The sequence below is a fragment of the Pithys albifrons genome, chromosome 8 (assembly GCF_047495875.1).
Source record: "Pithys albifrons albifrons isolate INPA30051 chromosome 8, PitAlb_v1, whole genome shotgun sequence".
In the NCBI taxonomy this organism is placed as follows: Eukaryota; Metazoa; Chordata; class Aves; order Passeriformes; family Thamnophilidae; genus Pithys; species Pithys albifrons.
The window spans coordinates 30,400,072-30,412,790 of NC_092465.1; the positions used below are offsets into that span (position 1 = coordinate 30,400,072).

The 12,719-nt window shown below is 39.1% G+C and overlaps 1 long non-coding RNA gene across 1 annotated transcript in view; it reads left to right on the forward strand.

Moving 5' to 3' along the window:
* The window catches only part of LOC139675301 (uncharacterized), a 48,318-nt gene that overhangs the window by 21,275 nt on the left and 14,324 nt on the right, over positions 1-12,719 (forward strand). Inside the window, exon 2 of the long non-coding RNA XR_011698468.1 lies at positions 10,195-10,268. This is a non-coding gene — a long non-coding RNA (uncharacterized lncRNA). The remainder of the gene's footprint in view (positions 1-10,194; positions 10,269-12,719) is intronic.

Below are 12,719 nucleotides of genomic sequence, written 5' to 3' on the forward strand. Positions count from 1 at the left end.
TGCTAAAAACAAATCTCTTTATTTGGCATGTGATGTCTACCAAGAGATAATGTTATCAGGTATGTCCTGTGTGCTGTAGACTATCACTTTTAAGGCAGAGAAGGAGAGCCAAAGAAACAGCAACATAGCAGGAATGAAAGTAGCAGTGGAAGAGAAGGGAAAAACTGTGGTAGGAAATGCCTTGTAAATGGTGTAGAGATGTTTAAAAAATACTTGAATTCTTTTCTAATGCAGCCCTCTCTGTGAGCAGGATCTGTCCTTTCTGACTGCCTTTTCAAACAAAACACATGTAATTAAATCCCAGGTTTACCTTGTGTGTTCTGCATTTCCCTATGCACCTATGTGAGAAAATGATTGAAATGCCCAAATGGAGACACCAAAGGCTGAACTAGATAGTTAGCTCTCACTATTTCTGGGAACAGTTGACAGCAATCCCTTTTGAATGCACAATTTCCTTTTAACAGGAAGAGCTATCTTAGTACTGCCTTTTAAAGAAAGGCATAAAGCAATCTAATATATATATATATAAATGTACATACATATATGTACCTCTATATATGTGCATGTATCTACCTACCTATTTATATATTTAGGTTATGTGTGGGAGCAGAGCAAGGGTTTTTTCCTGTTTTAAGCAATTACCTAACCTATCAATATGTATATATTTCAGCACTTATTTTTTCTCTCCATTAAGCCAGACCTTGAATATACATGTTTATTTTTAAATAATCGCAAATTATCCGTGAAATGTTAAATAGGATAATGAACTCATTAAGCATTAATTGCTGAGGCGAGCGGCTCTGGTGACAACATGAACTGTAGCAGAGCTCTCTAGTGCACTTCACAGGGAGAATTCCCAAACTAAGGGAAATAGAAGTCAAGAGAGCCACCAGAACCCTGCAGCTCACAGAGCTGGGAACAATGTCCAAATCTCAACACATATAGAAGAAGCCCTTTGGGGAGCACTGGCAACCAAGGCACAGCACAGCAGCTTGCACAGCAGGGTGGATATCGAAGCCCTGCCATCTCCACCAGGGAGCAATGATATCTGCCTGGCAAAAACCCACAGCCTCTCCAAGCTCTGCACCTACCATGACTGAGCTGCCCAGGCAGGGCTCTGGCAGGAAGACATTGCCACCCAGGTATCATGCTGCCATAAAAGACAATAAAAATTGTTTCTATAAGTACATCAGCAACAAAGGTAGGTCTAGGAAGAGTCTTATCCTTTATAGGTTCTAAGAGGAAACAGTGACAAAGGATGAGGAAAAGATCAAGGTGCTTAATGCCATCTTTGACCAGTGTTTACCAATAAGACCAGGTATTCTCCATGGACCCGGTCCCCTGAGCTGGAATACAGGGACAAGGAGCAGAACAAAGCCTCTGTAATTGAAGGGGAATGGTCAGTGACCTGCTATTCTGCTTTGACATGCACAAGTCTATGGAGCCAGATGAGATCCAGGTAAGGGTACTGAGGGAGATGAAGTGCTCACTGAGTCACTTTTCATCATTTATCAGAAGTCCTGGTGGACCAGGGATGTTCCAGTTGACTGGAAGTTAGCAAATGTGATGCCCACCTATAAGAAGAGCCAGAAGGAGGATTTGGGGAAATACAGGCCGGTCAGTCTGAGGTCAGTGCTATGGAGGCTTGTACCCTGCCTGTACAGGGCATCCAGGTGAGCAGAACAGGTTTAGGGAATGCTGGTCTTGCCAGACCAACCAGATCTCTCTATATGAAAAGGCGATCCACTTAGTGGATGAAGGAAAGGCCAGGGATGTTGTCTAACTAGATTTTAGTAGAGCTGTCGGCACCGTTTCCCATAACATTCTACTACAGAAACTGGCTGCCCATGTCTGGGACACTGGCTAGAAAGCTGTCTGGATGGCTGAGCCCAAGGAGTGGTGGTAAATGTTGTTACATCCAGTTAGTGGCCAGCCACAAGTGGTGTTCTCAAGGGCCCAGTGCAAGACCTTTTTATTATCTTTATGGATGATCTAGATGAGGGTATTGAATATACCCTCAGTAATTTCGCAGTCAAAACCCAGTTGCGTGGGAGTGCCAGTCTGCTGGAGGGCAGGAATGGTCTGCAGAGGGTTCTGGACGGGCTGGTAGATGGGCTGAGGACAACTGTATGAGGTTTAACACAGTAAAGTGCCAGGTCCTGTCCTTGGGTCACAACAACCCCATGCAGTGCTACACTGGGGCAGAGTGGTTGGAAAGAAGACCAGTAGAAAAGACCTTGTGATGCTGGTCAACAGCCAGAAACATGAGCCAGCAATGTGTCCAGGTGGCCAAGAATGCAAAAGGTATCCTGACTTGTATCAAAAATAGTGTGGCCAGCAGGTCTAGGGCTGTCATGCATTGAAACAGGCTGTCCAGGGTAGAGGTGGAGTGACCTTTCCTGGAGGTATTTAAAAAGCAGTAGATGTAGCAGTTGGGGACACTTGGTGTACTTGGCAGCTCTGGCTTAATGATTGGATTCAATGCTTTTAAGGGTCTTCTCCAATATAACTGATTCTACAATTCTAATCACGTAACATAGTTCAAGCAAGAAAGCAGCCTATTCACACACATTGCTTGTGAGTGACCATAAAACGTAGAGCCATTTGAGGGAACTGGGAAAACCAGCAGTTAAGGTGGTTGCACAGGACCTGAGAAATGACAGTGCATTTCATCATCCCACTGCAGACGTTTCTGTGCTGCTGCTAAAGGATCCTGCCTTCCTTCACATCATTAGAAGAGTGATAAAACATCTCAGTGGGAGGGGAGGACAATAAGCGCATGGCAGGGCTTGGGGGATGGTTGGTGACACATCTAATGAAGGCCATTAACATATCACAGTTAGATTTTCATGGAGCAAGAGAAAAGTCATTAGTCTTTTTGTGTGTCAGCTGGCAGAAAGACTGGAACAAAGTTACTTTTCCTACAGGAATTTGAATTCACTCAGAACAGAGATCTTCTCTTAAGGTTCTCTTGTCACTTACCCACAACACACAAGGGGAGAGGTTACAGAAGCACTCATCTGTTTGAAGACACAGTTAGAGAGCATGCACTTTCCAAGTTAGGAATATTAGTTTAGGTTAAAATTGCTTAAGCTAAAAAGTCAGTGTAAATATTTCTCTTTAAAAGACACTTTTTTTTAACTCTTAAGTTTTAAATCCTTACTAGCATAAGGAAAAAAAAAATCTTGACATGAAAAACAGAACTATTTCATGTCAAGGAGAATATAAAATTTTTCTTGGTGAGAAGGATTATTTTACTGAAAGGTCTTAACAGTAAGTGCTATTTAATCAAATCTAGAACAAAATGGCCAAGCTTTTTGACATTTGTTTTGTGTAGTTCTAGTGACAAGGTGTTTATTTCACCAGAAAGCCTACATGTATTTGGGATCCTAACCTTGCAGACACTGGCTAGGTCAATAAAAAATATTTCATTAATTCTTACTTCTTTTGCAAATCTTTTCAAAATTTTACTCAGCAATTTACTTTTTACTTCACAATCTCTGTGAATGAGAATATTCTTTCAAACATTTGTAATACTGAAAAGAACAATTTTATTCATTAGTTCCTTAACAACCATCTTAAATAAATTATATTTCAAGTAGCTATACATAGTATCTTGCTGTTAGATAACACTATTTTTTTAAGTATTTCATAAGATAAGGGAATTAAATGCCCAGTCTCTGACTTGAAACCTCAGATATCCTGAAGCCATATTTTTGCTTCATCTGTATTGTGAAGTCACATCAACCAGGGAAAACCTCTGACAACTCAGAAGGGTTCAGGATTTGCACTTCTCTGTAGTCATTCAAGCCATGACAAACTGAGCCAATCTGAGAACATCAGAAATAGGCCATCATTGAACTAGGACAGTAAATTCAATCCTATTCACACAAGTGTATGGCATCCCAGTGCATAGAGAGGTATGGTGTGACCATAGCTATCTTCAGTTTCTGAAAGACAGTGTATTAAAAAAATGGCCAATTCATGGGTGTTTTTTATTTTTGCATTAGATAAGTGGCAGTGCTTGGTTATTATTTTTGAAAAATAAGCAACAATAGCAGACCAAAAAGGCACTGCCATGAATTCAGGTTGCTTACTCTAACTTACCCCTTTCTAAATACAAGTAGTGGTGAAATACAAATCTGACATATAGGAGAGCACATCAGGATTCAGAGGTGCACATGAATTACAGTCCAAATATTTCTGTTATTAGGAAAAAAAAAGAAAAAAACCAGCAAGCTTACACCTCCAATCATCTCTTTTTACTTATTCTGTAAAACTCACCAGAAATGTGTATTTAAAAGAATAAGAAGTGAGATGAATTTTAAAATTGGGTACTTCTCCAGAGATGACATTAAATAGTTGCTTGAAAAGTTGTTTTTCAGGGAGTCCCAGAATAGAGTAACACTCCTACGCCGTTTTAGAGAAACATACTCATTAAAGAACTCTTCCATTAAAATGGTGTTCTAATTCTCTCATCATGTCTTAAACCTGTTTTTTAAAATGTCTAGCAAAGATTCATCATTTCATGAATCACCTAGAGAGGCAATACTAGGAGAATAAATGGTCTGTTTTTCTTGTTTCCACCAGGAGTTAGAGCTGGAGGAGAGGCTGTCCAGCAGAAGAGGACCTGTGTCACCAGAAGCACTAGTCTCCTGACGCTTGTATATCTAGTTATTATAACTAAGAGCCCTTGTGAATTTCCACTGAGCTATTTATGTTCCCAGTGCAAAGTAAAAATAGACAAAAACATCCCTTTCTGTGTCAGAGAATGTTATTCCCTTGTAGTCGCTGGGTTGCTTTTTGCTATTACTCAATCCAATAGCACAATCCAGACTGCAGGAAAGCTCTTTGCTGGGCAAAGCAGGTGCAACCAGCAGGTTGTGAGGCCTATTTGTTTTTCACTGAAGACAAGGCAATATTGCTTCTTTTGTGCTCAGAGTGTGGGACAGTCCAGGTTTTCATTTTGCACTTTGCTCTGTCAAAGTTCTAAAAGAAATTCTTCATACAAATATGAAGAGGTAAACACTTTATTGACTTGCATCATTCATCTTTTATCTAATGTAAATTCACTAAAAAGAGAAAGAAATAATAATTTTTTCTAAGAATTGCTGAGACAAGTTGCTTATTTTCTAAAACCCCAAATGTGCCTATTCAAAGTCAGGCTCAGGATCTGGTTATACATATTTGCAGATGGCAAATTATCTGTAGTTGATGGATTATCTAATCAAATAGTTATGGGGAGGAATTAACTTTTTTTTTTCCCTCTCAAGGAATGAATGCATTTCTTCAAAAATATTGAAAAACTGAAAACAGCAGTAGCCACAAAAAATTAAGACATGTTGCACAGGAACAGACTTGTTTTCCTAGACCTCTTTTTCACAACTAAGTCCTATCAGATGGCAATGTTACCAGCCGTAAGTATAAGTAGCTTAAAATGACCTCAGCCACACAATCTGCTTACTCAAAAATGACAAAAATTATACCCCTCTGTCTTGTCATCTTCTACTATGGTAGAACTGGAGGTGCATGTGTTAAATATCAATTCCTAATTACTGGCACAAAATATTAGTATACCACCATGCTGCCATGGTTTTGTGTCCTTTATAACAAGAGAACGTACTGCAATTGATAAAACACTTGCAAGGAAAGAGATAGCAACCAGCCTGTCCCATCTTTTTCTTCATATGTTCCTGTAGTGTTTTTCCTTCACTTTTAAGTGCACTTACTTGCATCAACAAAGACTTGTCCTAGTCAAGTCCCATCCTCACTGCTGAAAGAGTCAGAGGGAATGAGTCCTCTGGCTCCAGGCACTCTCAAACATTAGGAAGAGATCCTTTGAGAAGAGGTTGAAAGGAAGACATAGAAACGTTTTCATTACAAAGGTGTAAAAATGTCTTCTTTGTCACATTCTATTCTCTCCCTGCTCCAAATCTTGGCCATGCAAATGGCTGTCTCTGAGGGCCTACACTCAGCTTGCTCATAAAATTGTCAACAAGACAACATCTGCATTTCGCTTTCTTTCTCTAAGTCAGTTAAAATGATAATAGCTCCATCTGCCATCACCTCCAAAACTGACTAGAAAAAAGAGCTTACACAACTGTTTCATGCAACTGATAGCGTATAAATTTAAACATTGGGTTGCCCTCAGATAGCCCAATCTTTGAAGGAGTGGATTTTGAATAAAAATATACTCATTAATAAATATATAATCTTGCTTAAGAGCATGAAGGTGCAGGAAATCACAGTCAACCCTAAAAGGATTCCTAAACTGTCTGGAAGAAAAAGTTTTGAATGAAACACTCCAGCTGATAAACATACCAAAAAGGGCATAGAGCAGATCTGTAACTCTCACAGGAAGACAATTTGATGGGGAAGATAAAGACTGAAAGCTGGTATAGTCCACCTAAGTACTGCATATGTCAGGGGGTTCAAAATATAAGAATGATCCTAACAATATGAATCCTGGACTAGATATCAGCATAGAAGATTATTTTAATAGGAGGTACAAAGGTTTCAAATGGAGCTCATCTTAGTGGGGAGGCAGCATTCAAAGCAGCACTTCAGCTCCGTGCTACAGTTACTGGGTGGGAAATTATTCCAGGGTTGCTATTTGCTATCTCTGCAGTAAAGACTTGTATCAGGACTTGCCCTGTAAAACCATGATTTTGAAGAGATTTATTACCACAACATCAAAAAGTTTTTTTCAGGGTTATATTTGATTCAAATAACCTCTGTGTGATAGGAATCCTTATTTCCTTATTTCACAAGTTTGGAAGATGTAAAACTTACTTAATTTTAGACTATGGATATAAATATTAAATAATTTCACATTTACAGGTTTTGGAGATTGCCATCTTGCTCTAAATCAGTAGTGACTTAATAAATGAATTTTGTACAATAGTCAAGTTACTACCATGGTCTAAATCAATGCTGATATAAATTAAACTGACAAATATTTATATTACTATCTTGCTCTGGATTCCAGTATTACTTAATCAATAAATAGGGTTGTGATTTGTGCCAGGTGGCTAAAGCACAGAGAGAGTTTCCAGCCTAAACATTTTAGTACATATACTGACAAGCATTTACAAACTAGTCTATAACTACTTAGCTGCTTGGTTGGGGTGAATCACTGGGATATTTTAACACTGGTAAGAATTATCTAGTTACTACCACATTGCAGTAGAGGCAGCTCTGCTACAAGTATTTGCTCTCACTCAGCATCATTCAAGCAGGTATAGTCACAGCTGAGACCAAACCATTAATTTTCTGACTTGAAAAAAGAAGCAAAACCAAACAAAAAACAAAATACATGTCTTTTATCCTTTTCACATCCTTTCAAATGAAACTGGAAACAACTATTTAGGATACAACCCAGAAATATGCCAGAGGAACCTCTGCATGAAACCCTAACAATGATTTTAGTTGTCCCTTTAGTCACTCATTCCATTTTCAGATCTAGTTTCACAGAAATCCCCCCAAAAGACACTGCTTTGAGAACATAGGTGTTAATTTAAATATGCATCACACCATGCTGCTAATTAAGTTCCAAAATGTAATTTTTTTAATAGAAAAAGTTATTCACAATTTTTGACCATTTCAAATCACTACAAAATCCCTAATGTGGGATTTAAAATAATGACAAAAGTATCTGCCAAAATTAGGGACTGGAGGCAAAATATATTTAGAATGTGCAGAATAAGGAGCAAAGACATAATTTCGATGATTTATTTGCTCTGTAGCAAGTACCTACGAGTACCACGACAGTCCTTGCCCCAAGCACTGAACAATTACAATGCCATTAAAGCAAAATGCTTTTAGTAGATGACACAAGTCAAGCCTGTATGGTGAACACATTGGATTGTAGCACTACTGTTAAAATATCTCTCAAAATACCCCTTGAGCCACAAGAGAAAGCAATTTTTCCTCTAATATTCCCCACTCACAACATGAAGCCCTTGAAAATGCACAGGAATAAAGTCTGGGACCTGATCTGTTCAACATTTTCTTAAAGTTCATACCAGATTGTTGTGTGTCTCTGATGAGATTTTATCTTTTTAAGCCCTATACTCTTTTATTTGTTTAAAAAAACCCAACAAACAAACCAACAAAAAACCCCAACAAAACCCACTCATATTCTCACTTTTAATATACTAGACCTTCACATTCCTGACCATTTCTTTTTTGGAATGACCTTTCATTACTTTTATTACCTTGTTAAGAAAGGACATTTTTTTCCCTTCAAATCTTCTGCAGGCCATCTTCATGCACAGTTTTTAACCAGATTCATATAATCTTAGTAATGTATCAGTCATTCCCAGGCATGTCTGACAGCCTGTGAATTTATTGGGCTCGTAGTCTGGCCTGTGACTGACAGAAAAAAGGATGTGAAAACCATTTGCACAATTTAATACATGGCACATTCAATACTACATTTGATAACAAGAAGTGCTTTCTAACACTCAGCAGAGGGAGAAGATGCCAAAATCTAAAAATGCCCTTTTGGGCACAGTGAGGGACATTGAGCATTTTGCCCAGTCCTGTATCTGTGTCAGGGATCATTTGTATCTGGTGAACAAGAGTCTTGCAAAGTCATTGAAGAGGCATTTTCATCACATGTTCAGCTGGCTGTAGTACTGAGGATGTTTGGGAATTCACTCAAACACTTTCTGTGGACTCCCACTGCTGCTACTAAAGAGTAACACTGCTGGCAGTGTCCAGCTAATGTTTCATGCCGAGAGACAGCTCTGCTCTCGGCCAAGGATGAGCTCTTTATCTTCTGCCCATGACAAGTTTTTGCCCCATCCTTTCTGTAAAGACTTTTTGCTTATTACTTCTACTTTACTTCATGAGCTTAAAGTTTTGCTTAATGGTCTACTTTTTTTCCCATCTCCTTCATTGACCAAGAAGAAAAGCCTGAGAAGAATGATATTTTTTAGAGATGTTTCTGTCATCCCAGCCACGTCTCTTGCCTGCTTAAATCACTGTAATTGAGAGTTACTATCTTTGAATTTGCATAAATCCTTATTTTTCTCTGTTAAACATTTTCTAATACGAATTCAAAATTTGCTTACTTTTTATTTTACTTTAGTGCTTTGTTTTTGCAAGTATTTATTTTTTGTTCCTCCTTCTTGATAATGCCCCTTATCACATTTCCATTTAAAACAAAGTGTATGTTATAACACTATTCTAAGTCTGACCTTTATCTGGATCTTGAATACCATCAGTAATTAAGAGCCAAAATTGTTTTATTGGGATAAATAACAGATTGACTCTGCATATATTAACCTTCCTTTTTTTTTTTTTCTCTCTTTCAGTCTCTCTCATATTTAAATGAAATTACTAATCCCTACTATCAAAGTCAGATGCATTTGTCCATGGCTTTCTCATTGTCCATAATATCAGCTTTCTTTTTATTATCATTTTCTCCAAGGGACTGTGTCTTGTTTCTATTGTTTGTGTCTTGTATTAGTCAAGTTACTTGCTTATCCAGTAAGATGATATAAATTCAATTTATGTGTGCACTGGACAGCATCATTCCACTTCCTTTCAGGGCAATATCAAAAAACACTAGGAAGAGTACTCACTCACCTCAAGCTCCCACCATTCACCCAGGGCAATATATTTCAATTTCACACAATATTTTTTGAAAAAAGGGCAGAAGTACAATCTAGTGTAAGACATGGAGGAGAATATTCTTATTGGTCTGTCTAAAACTAACGCATGTTTCATGGATTCTAAAAAAAAGTCTGCAAAACGCTTTATGATTAGAAGCATCATTTAACATGAACAATTACCTAATAGTTTGCTGGTTCCTAGACCTTACAGTACAAGCTTCAGAAAGGCTTCTTTATAGTTACAATAAATATATGCCTTCTCATTAAAAAACTTGTACTAATGGAAACATCACAAATATCACAAGGACATTGTCTTGATATGTTAATATAATTTTTTTACTCTGGCTACATTCCTCAGATATCCAGAAAACTCCAGACCAGATTTCACTGACCTGAACTTAAATTTTCTGGAAAAAAAGTCTTCTTAAATTTTGTATGTGAGAAAAAAGTTGCTTTAAAACCTCAGAATTCAAGACAGTGCAATTATTCAAAGATGAAATAAACACACAAGTAACTTCTATATCTCTGCTGCATTATATTGCTTTATTAGTTACTGTCTTCTGTCCTTTTTCAGGGCAAGCAACTGAATTACTATTGGATAGAAGGCTGGCTTTTCTTATTCCATACATGCTGATGAGAACAGACCAGGTATAGTCAACATTAAAAAAAATAAGCACCAATTCTTCCCTCCCTCCCTCGCTCCCTCCCTCCCAAGCCTTTGGACAAGGTAATAATCTTTGACAAAGGTGGTCAGAGGCACAGTTTGCAAATGAATGTATTCTGTCCAGGAAAGCAGGAACTCTCCAGGTGCAGTGTTGCTCACAGACAGACGTGCAAAGTGTGCACTGTGTAATGAGGGTGGTAAAGCCTGTAGGTATATTTTTTAGGGAAAAACAATGGGAGTACTGCCTGCCATAAGCCAGTAAATAAAGTGGCCGGCAAAATAATGATACTTTGGACCACACCAAAAAAAAGGGAAATAAAGGAATTGGAGTTGAATGAAATGATTCAGACTCCTTGTACTTGGGAATAAGGTTGTCTTCAGTTTCTTTCCTCTGTTGCCTGTCATAATGAGAAACTTCTACAAGTATCAGATATTTTTAACTCAAAAAAAATGCATTTCCTATCAGACCTCCACTGCCAGGCTGAAACCCTGTTCTGTAAGAAATCCTTCCACTTCCAGAAGTAGTGCTACATATGAACCCCCTACAGGGTATTGTACAGTGCCTCTATTGATAAAAATCTCACTCAGTCTACCCCACAGTTAGCTTGTCTCTTTTCAGGGTTTCATACCTTAAGGTTTGGTCCTGCTCTGATCAGCTTGTCCTCCCTTCTGTTGCTGTCACCAAGAGGTCTCCTGCTCACAGCAAAAAACTCCTGCACTGCAGCCTTTAATCTCACCTCAATAGCATGATCTTCAAAGTTAGCCACTTTTTCCTCTACTACCATCTTCCCTCCCTTTTTTTGGTCTACACTGCTGTCGATCCTCTTCCAGGCCTAGGACAAGAAGCAAGAAACAGATCCCATTGGGAGATGTCCAGGAGAGGAACACAGGCTCCCTACCATGTACTTAAGGGGTTAAGGACCCCTCCAGGAGGAGAGCTACAAGTGAGCATTAAGGAGAACAGCATGGAGAACAGGCATCCTAGGATGCACAGTGAAAATTCTGCCATTATAATTATAAGGTTGTTATGGGTTCACCTAGGTGGGCCTAGATTTGGGCTCTGAAGTTCGGGCTAGGCCGAAGCTGTCAGCTGACTTAGGCTGGGCTGAGCTAACAGCTGACCTCTTCTAGCCAGTAACTTTGTATTCCATACCACATTATGACATCATCTCCAGGGAAGTAGGAACCAGTGTGGGAGTGGTTAAGGCAGTCGTTTCTTAGCCTTCCTCTTGGGAGGACACACGATGCTGTCCCAGGGGGGATGGAGAGGACCAGGCCCACCACTGGCTCACAGGGAATCTCAGGAAAGTACAATGTGTTCTTCTGGGTCTCTCCTTTCTGCTTGAGTTTCTCTTCCTGGGGAATAAGTTAAGATAGTAGAATTTGTGTGTTCATTAAGAAGTGAGGAATTTGTTGTTGCAGACTTGTGTGAGTGTATATTTGTACTCTTTTCTAATTGTCTCTTCCTTTCTGTAACAATATATGTAGTTTTAGTATAAACGTGGTTTGAAGTGGTTTTTTCCCTTTCCCCTCTCTTTTCCTCCCTTTCCTTGGTGTTAGGAGGGAGGCTTTTCTCTCTGTTCTTGGGGGGGGGTTAGCAGTTTGCTGTCTCAAACCAAGACAGGTTCTCAGAGATAAAGGGTTGCACAGATTTCTGGGCAGATCGATGTCAAAACTCCAACTTTTGTTACTGGAAACACAAGTCCATGAGCGCTTTCTGGCCATGTGACCATTCTCAACACAGCTCTTCAGCAAGCCTTTCCTTACTTTAGCCCAGGATGGTGTTTGCCAGTGTCTGGCTGTGCTGATGAATATCTCTCTGCCCTCCTCTCCTGGAAAGCCACCCCAGCTCAGAAGGGAGGGCCCCCGGAAAGGGAGCAGCTCTAACATCAAGCCAGCGCTCCCTCTTCAGATGTCCTGGGTAGGACATTCCCAGTGGGAGTGGTGTCCTATACAGCCACAAGGATTGGAACCTGCTCCATTAGGAATCTACCATCCAGTTCTCATTTTGTTTCTGTTATTATAAGGTGAGAGTCAGAGATAGAGGGTTTTCTTGGATTCAGGCTGAAAGTCCTCTGATGATACATTCTTACTTCTCCCAGACGTCAGATGTTTCTGATAAATACATTTTGGGTTTGTTTTTAATAAGACAATTTAACCACTTTTAAGCCTTTGAAGGCAGAGGTGAATTGTGTCAAACTTTATTGTGATTTATAGATAAGACTATTCGGTTTTATCACTGTCTGGTTAGATGGTGCTGCAGTACGTGACAGCCTGCTATGAAATTTTCCCTCACCTTCTAATAAGTCCAGACATTTTTTTTTCTTATAGATTACAGTTGTGAAAGACAGAAAATGTAAAGTACTGGAAGGTCTGCACTAAAAAATAATGATCCATTATAGTGACATCCTTAACTACTTCTATCTGCCTGTTAT